Source organism: Ambystoma mexicanum, chromosome 6q (assembly GCF_040938575.1).
Source record: "Ambystoma mexicanum isolate Mex_15411 chromosome 6q, UKY_AmexF1_1, whole genome shotgun sequence".
Taxonomy (NCBI): Eukaryota; Metazoa; Chordata; class Amphibia; order Caudata; family Ambystomatidae; genus Ambystoma; species Ambystoma mexicanum.
In genome coordinates this window covers 846,936,284-846,948,489 of record NC_090937.1, presented here as the reverse complement: position 1 = coordinate 846,948,489, position 12,206 = coordinate 846,936,284, and positions in this window count along the sequence as shown.

Sequence of the window (12,206 nt, the reverse complement as noted above, 5' to 3'; positions counted from 1 at the left end):
CCCCCAGAGTCGCCAGTGCCGCCCGCCTGTCCATGTTGGACGCCAACATATCCTCCCTGTGTGCCTGGCAGATGGACTCTGTAGCCTGCTCCAGTCGCTCCATCAGCCTTTCTGGGGGGACAATGGAAGTGGCCACCCTATCCATGGCCTGTGCAATCATCTCGGATGATGCTGCCTGTTGGGTGGCCATACCGTAGATGGATTGCTCCCATACGGTATTGCCAGGTGGCATACGGCCACCACGTTGACGGGCACCACACCTGCCTGGGGCAAGGCAGACTGCGCCTTGCTGTGCCGGCAAGGCCTCAGGCTGCAGGACTGCATTCCCTCTCTGATCTGCAGCCCCAGGAACAGGATCAGAGATTGGGTGGTGTGGCCCTGCATCCGTAACCACCGGAGGCTGATCTGCCGACACTGACATCCCCATTGAGGCCAATGGCCTGGCTGCAGGTGGGTCGGACAGAGGAGATTCTCTCCCAAGAACACTCACCTGCGACTGCACATAGGTGTCATCCTCCGAGTCTACACCTGAATACTGCTCGGGGGAGGAACCCCCAGAGACACCCCTCGACAGCACGGCCTGCAGCACTTGTGGGTTTTCACCCACAAACACACCACGTCCCTCACTTGTGGTAGGTCGGCCCGGGTTGCCCTCCTGGGACGGCTCCACCACCACATCCCCAGCATCAACAAGTGCTTCGTCCCCTGCAAAGACATGAAAGAGAAAAATGGAAACAGGCATTAGCACCATGGCATGCAACAAGGGCTGATGAACAACATAGGCAGTAGTCCTACGACACATGTCCTACATGACTGGGAGTCCTCCTATGCATTCACCATCACTGGGTCTGTAGGGGAGGCTCAGGGCATACTATGTACTGATTGGAGAGCAACGCCTGCTCACCTTGATGCCTAGCACTGCCATCACACATTGGGCGGTGATTGCCATGTCAAAGGCACATGCCATCACACACATGGCATGTGACATAGCCACCAAGTGAGGAGGGAGAGGAGGGCTACTTTTTAGGATTTCAACCACTCTGGTCCTGACATTGCATCGTCACATCAATTAGTATACATGTTGTACATGGATCTGCTAGTCCAAATTGGCAACGATGCACAGTGCCTTGTCTAGATCAACATAATGCAGTAAACATTGTGATTCCACCTCCCCAACACCTGTAACGGAATAATTTTGCATTCGTGAAGCACCGGTCAAGTGATGTTTGTAGGTGCAGCGGAGCACTGAGGGGTGGTGGGGCAGAAGGGGATGCCAGTCAACAATACTACTGGTGCTGGTGTCATTCATGTCACGCAAGTGCAGGGGTGGGTGGCACAATGAAGTGCAAGGGGGAGTGGCGGCTGGAAGTGCTGTACAAGGTAAGTAGGACTTGACGTCAAGGGCAGATGGTGTTAGGCGCAGACAAGTGCTGGGGGGGGTGCCCTATAGGGGTACAGAGACAATCATGCTGTGCTGTGGGCTCGGAGGGGACAGGGGAGGTACACACTGCCTCTGGCTCGGCAAGGTCCTTTCGGATTTCTATGTGTCCTGCAGAGTTGTCACATGCCGCAGATATGTGCCCTTGGATTGGGGATCTCATCTTGGTGAGAAGGGTGAGGCGCTATTGCCTTTGGAGCATGTGGCAGGCCAGTTTGCCAGAGGATGGCCATGATGCAGGACATTCCCTCTCTGCCACCCGGCACCTGTGGTTTGGGTTCCCAAGATCCGAGTCATGCCAGGACTCTGCATTGGCATGGGGCTTCAGACAGGTGGTCATGACCGTGGCTAAGACATCCAGTGTACCTGACATGGAGTGGAGCATGGAGTGGGCCCTGTCAGGATGGGAGTGAGCCTAAGGGGGAGCTGAATGGGGGGGACATTTTGGCAGCATGAGCCTCGACTGACACACACTTCATGGGTCGGAATACAAAGAAGGTGTGTGACAGTGGTGAGGGTGGCTTTGCCTGTGGGGTGTTGAGGGTGAGCTGGGAGGAGAGGAGAATGTGATCACTCCAGGAGAGAGGAGTGCAGAGATGGACGGAGAGGGGAAAGTCAGATGAGATCAGAGCATCAAGAGTGTGCCCTGCAGAATGAGTAGGGACAGACGGGAGTCTAGAGGGTGAGAGGGAGTTGCTGAGGTCACTGAAAGGTCAGGTGGGGGCGTCAACAGGCATGCAGGTGGATGCGTACCGCACCAAGGATGAGGAATTCTGTGTCTGGGGACATGAGTGAGGAGGAGAGGTGAGGACACTCAGAAAGGAAGTAGTACATTTGACCAGTTTTCCCAGACACAGTACGCACTGTTTGGAATGTCAAGGTGTGGTGGACAGTAACCTCACACAAGCCATTCCAGAGTGGAGTAGGTCTAAGTAGGTGTGACAGTGGCAGGAATACCCTCAGGGAAGCCAAGGGCACACCCCCCCTGCACAGTGGTGGCGGGCCAAGGAGAGGGTCAAGGATGCAGACAGAGCTGGCCGTCTGACATGTTTCCATGAGACCAAGGATGTCAAGGTGCATAACCTCATGTAAGTGACAGTTATCGGAGGAATGCCTGATGCAGCCGCAGTGAAAGGAGTGTAATTGTGGAGGAGGTTGACAGCCTTGTAGGACTTACGGGGAGTGCTAGAGATCAGAGGTGCCGCATGTGTAGGAGTTGGAGTGGGAGGCGGAGAAGGTTCATGGGAGGGTGCAGGGAGGCAGTGCAGGATTGATGAGGAGAGAGGAGGGGGGACAGCAGGAGAGGTAAGGAAGTTGATGAGATGTGGGTAGCATTTCTCAAGGAGATTGAGGTTGGCCTAAGGGCCTTGGACTGAGACGCTCCCATTACCATGCACATCATTAGTGGTATCTGAGGATTGGAAGGAGGCCAGGAGTACACCCCAACGGGTCCCACCTATGATGGTGGAAGAGGAGCAAGGAGAGAGGACAGGGACCATGTGAAGGGTCTATGGGACAGGCAAAGGCATGTATGAGCAGATGTCAGTGAGAGTTAGCTTAGAGTAGGCTCAGATGCACTGGTCAGCAATAGGGTGGGTCGCATTGGAGGGCAGGCTGCCCTCATTTGACTTTTGGCAAGCAGGTGTCGTGCGTAGGGCACGATGGTCTGAACTGTAGAAGTCATGGAAGATAGACCATGAAGAGCAGCATGGAGTGTGAGGGAATGGGGCTCGAAACCAGACGGTACCAAAGGACCCAGGAAGGAGGTGGATCTCAAGGCTACATCCACATTATGACAGCATGTTGGTAGGCATTTATATACAGAGGACGCATTAGCATGTGGTATCATTGCATGTCAGGCATGTGAAGATGAAACTTGAATGGCTGGGGGAAAGGAGAGGAATGGTATATAAGACATCAGATGAATAGACAGGGGAGTATGAGCAACAATGTAGTGACAAAATTACTAATCAAGGGCAACTTCCATGGTGTTGGCCCATATGTGCACTGTTGCCAGTAGGGATAGTGCTGTGGCCAGATGGTGTTGCACTGAACATACTGGATGAGGCACATGGGTGCCACTATCAACTCTGCCACACACCCCCTTGACAGGCACCCAACATGAATGCTTCACACACACAACATGCACAGGGATGATACACACATGCATGTGCACTCACCGGATGATGCCTCGTAATCAGGGAGGTCTCCCACACCTTGGAGTTGTCCCTCGGTGACGTAGGATCCAGCTACGGACTCGTGTGGTGTGAGTTCTATTTCCTGTGCTGGGGACCCACCTCCAGTCACCAAGGTTGCGGCATGACTTGAGGCCAGCTTATCCTTTGCCCTGCGCTTAAGGTCATTCCAGCGCTTCTGGCAATCACTAGCTGTGCGCCTCACTACTCCAAGGGCACTTATTCTGTCAGCAATGGTCTGCCAGTGTGCCTGGCGTCTGGCATGTGTGGTCTTGGACCCTGCAACGATGACCATTTCCCTATCATGATCTGACACATACTGAACAAGTGCATTAAGTTCGGCGTCTGTGAAGCTTGGCTTCCTTGATGGGCCGGACTGTGCAGCCGTGTCTGGGGCATCAGCCTGTGCCGGACGTGCACTCTTCCTCTTGCGCTTGGAAGGGGGTGGGGATCCAGAGTGTCCTACGCCGCTGTGGACACTAGGGGCAGGAGCCGTGGTGGACTCTGTACTGGGTGTGTGTGATTGCCCACTCAGCATGGGAGTAGGTGCAGGCATTGGGGGTAGTGGGATGGGGTCAGGCCTGATCTGAGGTGCATGAACTAGGACCGACACAGTCTTGGCAGGGTGTATGAGAGGTGGGGTGGATTGAGCCACACCCTGGCTACGGGGGCCAGCAGATGACCTATCTGGCATAGATGCGCGTGCCCTGATGACACCAATGTGCACCGGTGCACGTACAGTGGACCTGCTGACCTGGATGTCAGCGATGGAATCACCCTCGGACAGGTCTGGTGCCACAATGGCCTGGTCCGACATGGGCTGATCAGGGTTGGTATCAGCCACATGACTCTCAACGGGGGGGGGGGGGGGGGGGGCATGGGTGTCCCTGACTGTTCCTCCAGACTGGGGGGAACAGGGGCGCCCTGCAAGTCACAACCACGTCCCCTGTTGGATCCTCCACGGCCACCACGTGTGGCTCGGCCACCTTTGCCACCCTTACGGCTTGCACGCCTCCCAACCATGGCACTGATGGTATTGTGCGTATGGGAGTGGGTGTGCACAATTGTCCTGGGCAATTGGGTGTCAAAGGGGTTGGGTACCAGATGGTATTCGTACCCTAGTGCAGTGGCAAGGCTATATGACACCCCTGGGGAAAGATGACGGGTCACGCAACGCACAGGCACCCCAGAAAAGTTAAGGAACGTGCACAATACCCCTCCTAGACCACGTGTGCTGATGGAAAACCCTGCACTACGCTGTGGCATCCAGTAACACAATGAACGTATGCGTGTCACACGCGGCCTAGATTGACCTCTGAAGGGGTAGGCTACACACGGGGCAAGCACAGATGTTAGATACGTGCGTGACTCACCGTCTGCCAGGTAAAAGAGCGTGAAAAAATAGCACTTTTGGTTGGCAACACCCCCGCCAAAAGAAGAGGTGTACGCTGTCTGAGGAGACAGGACAACTGTAGAAGGGGACACTGTTTGAGGGAACAGGCCCAGGAAAACCAGTACAAGAGGAAAAAGAGAAAAGAGCTGTCAGAGGTAACAGGGAGTACGAACTGGAAACGCCGTGAAGTAAATCGCGTGTGAAACGACAAGAAGTACCGAATTCACCCACTCGCTCTCCACGAAAAGCACGTACAAGGAAATAGTGTTCAACACTTCCTTTTATACAGGCCCACACGTACATCGTCACTTACGGCGTGTACGTGCTTGGCCCATTTTCACCAATCACACGCTTTGGCACTCCTGCGTGTAGGTATCTTTTCACCAATCACACGCTTTGTCACTCCTGCATGTGGATCCTTGTTCACCAATCACGCGCTTCGACACTCCAGCGTGTAGCTCACTTTTCACCAATCACACGCTTTGTCAATCCTGCATGTGGATCCTTTTTCACCAATCACGCGCTTCGACACTCCTGCGTGTCCCTCACTTTTCACCAATCACACGCTTTGACACTGCACGTCCAGGTAACTATTGACGCACATATGCTGGTGACGGGTTTTCGCGCGATGAGTGGGGGGTTTTCAGGTGCACATTCACTCCCTATCAGGCTGTCCACGCGTTCTAACACGAAAGACCACGCTCCTGGCCAGGAGGCCAAATTTAAGTCCCCAAGAACCCTGAGCACGCTCCCACCTGCCATCGGCTGCTGCCTGACTGCCTGCTGGCCACGTGCCCCACAGTGCTGGTGGGTGGGGGTGGTGGGGGCCTGGTGGAGGGTGCCCCTGGTGGATGGGGGTTGGGGGTGGTGGGAGACATGGATGGGGGCCTGATGGCAGGTGCCCCTGCACTGCTGGGGGGTGGGGGTGGTGGGAGACATGGGTGGGGGCCTGGTGGAGGGTGCCCCTGGTGGATGGGGGTGCAGGGGGACATGATCAGGTGTGCAGGGTAGTCCACTGTTTTGTGGGCTGCCTGCAGGGGCCGGGGAGGGTGTACAGGGTACACCTGTGGGGGCCCACCCAACCTATTCGCATGTGATAATTCCCACGCACCCCTGTGATACACGTACCCTGGCCAATCGCGTGTTGAACTTCCCGCTACCCCTGTAATACACGCACCCTGCCTGTTCGCGTGTGATGATTCCCGCGGACCCCTGTAATACACGTTCCCTGGCCTATCGCGTGTTCTACTTCACGCGTCCTCCTGTAATACACGTTCCCTGGCCCATCGCGTGTTGAACTTCCCGCTACCCCTGTAATACACGCACCCTGGCTGTTCGCGTGTGATAATTCCCGCGTACCCCTGTGATGCACGTTCCCTGGCCTATCGCGTGTTCTACTTCACGCGTCCCCCTGTAATACACGTTCCCTGGCCCATCGCGTGTTGAACTTCCCGCTACCCCTGTAATACACGCACCCTGGCTGTTCGCGTGTGATGATTCCCGCGTACCCCTGTGATTCACGTTCCCTGCCTAGTCGCGTGTAGTACTTCCCGCGTACTCCTGATTTGGAGATTGCCCGCTTTGCTTTCCTTGTTTGCCTGCCCTGTGAAGTGGTCCGGGGTTAGCGCAGCCCTTAGCGATGATTTAGCGCTTTTGATGGCTTTTCCGTGCGCGAGGGCGTTCTTGGGGGCGTTACTGGCGCTGCTGCAGGCTCGCTGCGATTCTCTGCGCCACGGCTGTTTTGGGAGCTTGAAATCCATGAATACGCTGTGCGCGGAAATCTGTTTTAGCGCACGTGCCTGGCGCAGACTATCGCAGGCGCACGCTGTGCGCCAGCCGCGTGCGCTACTTGTGCGCTGGATTCTATGAATTAGCCTGCAAATGTTACAAATACAATAAAAAAATTAAAAAAATTAAAAAATACATTATAGGAAAGGTTGGCGTGGATAGCAGAGACGATGAAGTTGGAGACATTCATGAGAGCAGTTTCCGTAGAGTAAACGAAGCAACCATAAACTACCACAGCCATGAACTACACCAAACTTTCCCAAACTACACGTTACAGGCATTTTAATGAACACAAACTATTCAAACTAACCCAAATGACCACAAACTACCCCAGACAACCACAAACTACCCCAAACAGACAATTGCCACAAAAGAGCACAAAATACTATAAATGAGTACTAACTACCACAAGTACTACAACTAATATAGAAACAATCTATTAATTACTACAAACTACCACAGCTCCACTAATTACCAAAAACGACGACAAACTACCACAGAAAACCACAAACTAAAGGGACAAAAACATGACTAAATACTACAAAGGCCTAACAGAAACAACCTGACTAACTGCCACAAACGACCAATCTTAGAAAACATTTTGGAGTCTGCATCAAGTAACGATATAAAAGATAAGATGCAAGCTCTTAGTCACAATACTTTTATAAATCAGGAAATAGGGCACATAAATGGATCCAGTTTTCTACAAAAAATATGTACCTTCTTAGGTGAAAGTCACTCTCTCCAGGCAATAGATCAGGCTTCATTATCAAATGATGAACATGTCCCGAATTTCCTGTTGGCATAATTGAAATATACACAAAAGGAAAATCCTTTTAGACGATTATGCATTTCTTTTGTTGAGATTTCAATACTTTATTTTGCACACAAGAAATTAATGTGTTTAGCTAATCATGGGTGAGACGTTAATCCAATGTATTCAGTACGGAATTGGTTTGAAAGAAAAAATCCCATTTTAAATTAAAGAAGAAGTTTTTGATGATAGCATAAATAAAATATCCTCTTTGCATGTTCAATTTATCTCTCTTCGTGTACCTGCTATGCATTGCTGCATAACTCATTTATGTGTCACAGTTTCTGTTTAATGTCTATAAATAAAACTTAGATTGATGAAAAAATAATACACTGGGCATAAGCCACACCTTTAAATCCGGGACATTTTGAGATGTCTTTGGACACAAAACGAAACGGAGACACTTAAGCAGAACACATAACAGTAAGGAAAAATTAACAAAATACGTTTTGTGGATTGTACAATTAATATAAATTCGATTTTAGGGCCTTATCATTAGTTTTATTGAGAAATCATACATTTCTTTTACATAAAAACGATAGCAAAATGTCACAAAAAACATGATATAAAAGATAAAATCATCATTAAGTATCCCATGAGAAAAACATTGCAATGATGTAAAATACAGAGACAATATTCATAAACATAGAATCCGAAAATCATCTCTTTCATTATTAATAATTCATAAAATGACATCTAAAAAAACCATGCACTGTCAATGAAACTGGCAACGGCTATCGTGACAACACAATCAACGGCACATTTAAAAATGGTCAACGCATCTACTGTATTTAAAAATGTGTAGTTTAGCAAACTTGGTATAATTAAGTTCCTCCTGGCCTTGAGATAAAGACAACAAGAGAACATGAACTGCTTCTTGCAACCCACAAGAATACAGCTCTGTGCCCAAATATCAAATCCAATGCATGCCAGTACATAGCCCAATACCCCAAAAATTGTCCAATGTATTTACTGTATTTAAAAATGTGTAGTTTAGCAAAATTGGCATAATTAAGTTCCTCCTGGCCTTGAGATAAAGGCAACAAGAAACATGAAATGCTTTTTGCATTCAGTCTCATCGAGGCAAAAAAGTTAATTTGGTAGTAAAATGCCGAATCTAAACTTCATATAGCGCAGTTTGTGTCTCGGTAGCCACACCAGTTAGTTTCCATAAACCTAATCAACTTTTAGAGAAAGGTACTTAGTTAATGTACCACTTGCCATATCTTTTAGAGAATGGTCTAACACCCAGGCGGTATACCCCTCTTTTAAGAGTGAATGGGGATTCTGTTGAGTGTCTATGTGTCTATCCTAGAGCGCAAGCACATGTTTTTTTTATTGATTTGAGCCATTTCCATTTTGGCCTACCCGTTGTTTCCAACTGCTTGCAGTGTGTTAAGGCAAAGGCAAAGTGAAATAGGTCTAATATTCGCCTCCGAAATTACAGGGTGAAGACCATGATCACAATAAATCGGTACATTGGGTGCGCCTAGAAACACTTGTGCATAGGTGCGTTATAAATGCCATATCATATCATATCATATCATATGCCATGCATGTGTGCCCCCAGTGCATGCACTGCCCTGTTGCCCTGAGGAGAGACAGACGCTCAAGTGAGAGCCAAAGCTGTGGCCTATGTGGGTCCCTGCCCCTGGCAGGGGTACCAGTGGAAGATCCTGATGTGCACCGTGTGGTGGACCATGCCACACGTGCCATCAATTCTGACCACTGGGCACCCACCAAACCTAACAAAATGGTCAGAGTTGAATGTGAGTCACAACTAAGCACATCAGCTGGACAGGCAAGGAAAAAGCATGGAGGACCACATTGTGGGCCTGGACAGGGCCACAACAGGCAGTGTCTACCTGGGACTACAACCCACAAGAATACAGCTCTGTGCCCAAATATCAAATCCAATGCATGCCAGTACACAGCCCAATACCCCAAAAATTTAACCAGAAGTGTCACTCCCTCCAGTGTGCAACCACAACACCCAACTGTAACCTGTTCATGGACATTGAGCAAACATCATCTAAACTACGTGGGTGTCCCTCTACAAATGAGTGTCCACAAACATTGATGCAACTTCTAATACCACCCCAATTACTGATATTCACATTGTATGCCCGTTGTAACTACTGGTCCACCATAACACTCCTCCTGAACATGTGCACATCTTAAGCACATGTACAGCCACAGACACCCTTACGCACACACCCATCAGACCTACAGATATGGGACTGCCATCTGGTATGTAACACATGCATCAGCAGCCACAGTTCATGAAAAGAATCCAACACAGCCCAAACGTACAAATCCGGCAGCACATACATTCCCAATACATGGGCTAAGCATCACAGTGACCATCAAAATCACATAGCAACAAACACTGTCACTGGCAACACAACCACACTCAAAACCCCAGTGACACCCATGCACCACCAACAAAGCCTTGCCTTTAGCAACGCCACCCATAAGAGAACAGCTGCTTCCACAGCACAATCACAAACACATATGAGAAGTGTGGTCATACACATCAACCACATCACATGTAAACATGCGCCTACAGTGCAACATCCATGTGCACTGCAAGGCACAACCATCATCGTCACACATAGTCCAACACAGACCTGTGCAGTGAACACACATGGATACATGACCATCTGTGCAATGAATATAATGTAAGACAACACTGACAACCACGAAGACTAAGGCCCTCATTACGACCCTGGCGGAAATCGAAAAACGATGGCGGAAATGCAATACCGCCATCGAATAGCGCTCGGTGCGACTATGACCCGTCACCGCAAAGTACGAAGCCATTAGCGACACCGTAGTGAACGCCAACGCTAACTGCACCAAGCACGCGCGCGCGCGCCATGCCAAACCGCAAACACCACCATGGTGCAACGGTACGCCAATTCCGACCCTAGCGGACATGTACCTAACGCCATCAGGCATGGCGGAATGTACCATTCCGCCATGGCGAGAAGTACGGCATCGCGAATCAACCGTAAACGGCCCCACTGAGTGCCTGTACACCGCTCCCTGCCCACAAAGTACAACTCCCCGTAGGTGCAATGAAGCCACAATGCAACCATTGAAATGTACAAGTCACCCATGCATGCCAACGAACAAAAGAAACACAACAGGGGCCAATGGGAGCTGCAGGGCACAGATGGCACGAATACAGAAGCCATCCCAATGGACATGACCACAGTCCCCCACCAAGAAACGCACGCAAACACAGGCACCTGTGACCAGCAATATTCCGAAAACCACATCATTCAACCAGTCCACCTGGCTGACCGGCATCTGTTACACAAAACCCAATCCCCCGCCCCTGAGCATGACAACATTCAAACTGGCATATTGGCAGCCCCCATCCCTGACCTCACTGGGCTTCGTAGGCAAACGCGCACAGCACAGTACCACGCAACTAAACCCCGAAGCTGGAACCCAATGCAGATCTCCTCACAATACATCGCCCCCCAAATAGGCATATGCCACATCACTTGCAAAGAAAAACGCTACACGGGCCAAATCAGAATAGAAATTTATGCACATCAAAATCACCAAGCACATACAGCCATCAGGCCATGAAATCCAAAACACCAATCACCATTGTGGGCTGCTTCCGCAAGAAATGACCAGCCACTACCTGTGTGTCGCCCTGTTCCCCCATGGTACACAGAGCCACATTCACGTACGAAAAGGCAACATGGAAGCGCACAGAACCGCAGGGCCGTCCCAATGGGGAGGCACTAGTCCAGCTGAAAGGCCGAAATGTTGCTCCGAGCCACCAGTACTGCGTAAGGGCATGTGGCCCATTGGCGATCGTCCCATAAGATCGTAATGCTGCTCCACTGATTAACACGAAGCAGCAGGTGTCGGGAGTAAAATCCATCTGCAGGAGTGGCATACAGATGGCAGTGGCAAAAGGGGAGGAGATACCTGTCAACCAAAAGAAAAGAAAAAGAACAGAATGGCCATCAGAACTACATACCAACAACTCACTTCAATGATCACACGAAATCCACAGCCATATGCATGCTAGCCCACTCCAAAGGAACATCACCACCCCAAAACCACTTGCGACTCATAACCATCTATATCGAGGTGCAAACACCATCACAAACGAGTGTCTGAGGGCGCCTCGAGACAGGGAGGGCTCAACAAGGCCAGATGGACGATGGTCCCACTATGGCAGCCCTGCATCACATAGCGTAGGGGAGGCGGATAGATCCCAAGAAGCCCTGTACATGGCAAACTCTGTATCAAATCACCTGCCCATGCATCCATCCATCATTCCCTCATCCCGGGATCAAAATGCCTGAATAATTACTCACATGACATTAGAAACATCCATTGAGTCTGTGCGTTATGCAGCCTGCTAAATCCACAGTGCCCCAGCCCGTAATTCCAGTGTTGTGAAGTAACATGTATTTGGGAACGGACGGCCTCATCGCCCACGTAGCTATTGCGCATCCCAAACTATTCATATCAATCATTGCTCCCTCGCCATGGGCCCTGTCTCAAGGACATAGAACAATAGAACGTTACATTTGCAGTCAGACC